Below are 4,373 nucleotides of genomic sequence, written 5' to 3'. Positions count from 1 at the left end.
GGAATGCTTTGTGTGTATCAAACGTCGCAACGTAACTGGGTGACTATAAAGATGCTCTACAGGTATCTCCGAAGGTGTTAGTTGAGTTAGTATGGATCAAGACTGGGATTTGTCACTCCGTGTGACGGAGAGGTATCTCGGGGCCCACTCGGTAATACAACATCACACACAAGCCTTGCAAGCAATGTAACTTAGTGTAAGTTGCGGGATCTTGTATTACGGAACAAGTAAAGAGACTTGCCGGTAAATGAGGTTGAAATAGGTATACGGATACTGACGATCGAATCTCGGGCAAGTAACATACCGAAGGACAAAGGGAATGACATACGGGATTATACGAATCCTTGGCACTGAGGTTCAAACGATAAGATCTTTGTAGAATATGTAGGATCCAATATGGGCATCCAGGTCCCGCTCTTGGATATTGACCGAGGAGTCTCTCGGGTCATGTCTACATAGTTCTCGAACCCGCAGGGTCTGCACACTTAAGGTTCGACGTTGTTTTATGCGTATTTGAGTTATATGGTTGGTTACCGAATGTTGTTCGGAGTCCCGGATGAGATCACGGACGTCACGAGGGTTTCCGGAATGGTCCGGAAACGAAGATTGATATATAGGATGACCTCATTTGACTACCGGAAGGTTTTCGGAGTTACCGGGAATGTACCGGGAATGACGAATGGGTTCCGGGAGTTCACCGGAGGGGAGCAACCCACTCCGGGGAAGCCCATAGGCATTTGGGGGGGTCACACCAGCCCTTAGTGGGCTGGTGGGACAGCCCACCAATCCCCTATGCGCCAAGAGAGAAAAAATCAAAGGAAAGAAAAAAAAAGGAAGAAGTGGGAAGGGGGAAGGACTCCCTCCCACCAAACCAAGTAGGACTCGGTTTGGGGGGGGAGAGTCCTCCCCCCTGGCTCGGCCGACCCCTTGGGGATCCCTTGGACCCCAAGGCAAGGTCCCCCTCCCTCCTCCTATATATATGGGGCTTTTAGGGCAGATTTGAGACGACTTTCTCATGGCTGCCCGACCACATACCTCCATAGTTTTTCCTCTAGATCGTGTTTCTGCGGAGCTCGGGCGGAGCCCTGCTGAGACAAGATCATCACCAACCTCTGGAGCGCCGTCACGCTGCCGGAGAACTCTTCTACCTCTCCGTCTCTCTTGCTGGATCAAGAAGGCCGAGATCATCGTCGAGCTGTACGTGTGCTGAACGCGGAGGTGCCGTCCGTTTGGTACTAGATCGTGGGACTGATCGCGGGATTGTTCGCGGGGCGGATCGAGGGACGTGAGGACGTTCCACTACATCAACCGCGTTCTCTAACGCTTCTGCTGTACGATCTACAAGGGTACGTAGATCACTCATCCCCTCTCGTAGATGGACATCACCATGATAGGTCTTCGTGCGCGTAGGAAAATTTTTGTTTCCCATGCGACGTTCCCCTTCAGAGACTTCCTCTCCCATAGCGAAGCTGAAATCAGTCCGAATCATGTTAGCAATTGCCGCCTTTTATGATTATGAGATTTGGCAAATGGACGTCAAAACATCATTCCTTAACGGGAATCTTAACGAAGAGTTGTATATGATGCAACCAGTGTTGGAAATATGCCCTACAGGCAATAATAAATTAGTTATTATTATATTTCCTTGTTCATAATAATCGTTTATTATCCATGCTAGAATTGTATTGATTGGAAACTCAAATACATGTGTAGATACACAGACAACACACTGTCCCTAGTGAGCCTCTAGTTGACTAGTTCGTTGATCAAAGATGGTCAAGGTTTCCTGGCCATAGGCAAGTGTTGTCACTTGATAACGGGATCACATCATTAGTAGAATCATGTGATGGATAAGACCCAAACTATGAACGTAGCATATTGATCGTGTCGTTTTATTGCTATTGTTTTCTGCGTGTCAGTATTTGTTCCTATGACCATGAGATCATATAACTCACTGGCACCGGAGGAATACCTTGTGTGCATCAAACGTCGCAACGTAACTGGGTGACTATAAAGGTGCTCTACAGGTATCTCCGAAGGTGTCCGTTGAGTTAGTATGGATCAAGACTGGGATTTGTCACTCTGTATGACGGAGAGGTATCTCGGGGCCCACGCGGTAATACAACATCACACACAAGCCTTGCAAGCAATGTGACTTAGTGTAAGTTGCGGGATCTTGTATTACGGAACGAGTAAATAGACTTGCCGGTAAACGAGATTGAAATAGGCATGCGGATACTGACGATCGAATCTCGGGCAAGTAACATACCGAAGGACAAAGGGAATGACATACGGGATTATATGAATACTTGGCACTGAGGTTAAAACGATAAGATGTTCGTAGAATATGTAGGATCCAATATGGGCATCCAGGTCCCGCTATTGGATATTGACCGAGGAGTCCCTCGGGTCATGTCTACATAGTTCTCGAACCCGTAGGGTCTGCACACTTAAGGTTCGACGTTGTTTTATGCGTATTTGAGTTATATGGTTGGTTACCGAATGTTGTTCGGAGTCCCGGATGAGATCACGGACATCAAGAGGGTTTATGGAATGGTCCGGAGACGAAGATTGATATATAGGATGACCTCATTTGATTACCGGAAGGTTTTCGTAATTACCGGGAATGTACTAGGAATGACAAATGGGTTCCGGATGTTCACCGGGGGGCAGCCCACCCCGGGGAAGCCCATAGGCCTTAGGGGTGCCGCACCAGCCCTTAGTGGGCTGGTGGGCAAGCCCAGAGAGGCCCTTGCGCAAGGAGATAAGAAAATCAAAGAGAAAAAAAAGCAGAAGTGGGAAGGAAGGGAAGGACTCCACCTTCCAATCCTAGTTGGACTAGGATTGGAGGAGGAATCCTCCTCCCCCCTTCGGACGAACCCCTTGGGGATCCTTGAGCCCCAAGGCAAGGACCCTCCCCTCCCACCTATACATACGGAGGTTTTAGGGCTGATTTGAGACAACTTTGCCACGGCGGCCCGACCACATACCTCCACGGTTTTTCCTCTAGATCATATTTCTACGGAACTCGGGCGGAGCCCTGCTCAGATAGATCACCACCAACCTCCGGAGCGCCGTCACGCTGCCAGAGAACTCATCTACCTATCCGTCTCTCTTGCTGGATCAAGAAGGCCGAGATCATCGTCGAGCTGTACGTGTGCTGAACGCGGAGGTGCCATCCGTTCGGCACTAGATCGGAGTGGATCGTGGGACGGATTGCGGGACGGTTCGTGGGACGGTTCACGGGGCGGATCGAGGGACATGAGTACGTACCACTACATCAACCGCGTTTCTTAACGCTTCTGCTGTGCGATCTACAAGGGTACGTAGATCGGAAATCCCCTCTCGTAGATGGACATCACCATGATAGGTCTTCGTGCGCGTAGGAAAATTTTTGTTTCCCATGCGACGTTCCCCATCAGTGGCATCATGAGCTAGGTTCATGCGTAGATGTATTCTCGAGTAGAACACAAAAGTCTTTGTGGGCGGTGATGTGCGATTTGCTGCCCTCCTTAGTATTTTCTTGATTCCGTGGTATTGTTGGATTGAAACGGCTCGGACCGACATTACTTGTACGCTTACGAGAGACTGGTTTCATCGCTACGAGCAACTCCGTTGCTCAAAGATGACTGGCAAGTGTCGGTTTCTCCAACTTTAGTTGAATCGGATTTGACCGAGGAGGTCCTTGGATGAGGTTAAATAGCAATTCATATATCTCCGTTGTGGTGTTTGCGTAAGTAAGATGCGATCCTACTAGATACCCATGGTCATCACGTAAAACATGCAACAACAATTAGAGGACGTCTAACTTGTTTTTGCAGGGTATGCTTCTGATGTGATATGGCCAATGATGTGATGTGATATATTGGATGTATGAGATGATCATGTTGTAATAGTTAATATCGACTTGCACGTCGATGGTATGGCAACCGGCAGGAGACATAGGATTGTCTTTAAACTAACGTTTGTGCTTGCAGATGCGTTTACTATATTGCTAGGATGTAGCTTTAGTAGTAATAGAATGGGTAGCATGACAACCCCGATGGCGACACGTTGATGGAGATCATGGCTTGGCGCCGGTGACAAGAATATCGTGCCGGTGCTTTGGTGATGGAGATCAAGAAGCACATGATGATGGCCATATCATGTCACTTAGTAATTGCATGTGATGTTAATCCGTTATGCACCTTATCATGCTTAGAACGACGGTAGCATTATGAGGTGATCTCTCACTAAAATTTCAAGCTCAAATTGTGTTCTCCCCGACTATGCACCATTGCGAGAGTTCGTCGTTTCGAGACACCACAAGATGATCGGGTGTGATATAATCAACGTTCACATACAACGGGTGCAAAACAGTTGCACACGCGGAA

Source organism: Hordeum vulgare, chromosome 2H, assembly GCF_904849725.1.
Source record: "Hordeum vulgare subsp. vulgare chromosome 2H, MorexV3_pseudomolecules_assembly, whole genome shotgun sequence".
Lineage (NCBI taxonomy): Eukaryota > Viridiplantae > Streptophyta > Magnoliopsida > Poales > Poaceae > Hordeum > Hordeum vulgare.
The sequence above is the reverse complement of the archived record's forward strand: the minus strand, read 5'-3'. Positions refer to the sequence as shown.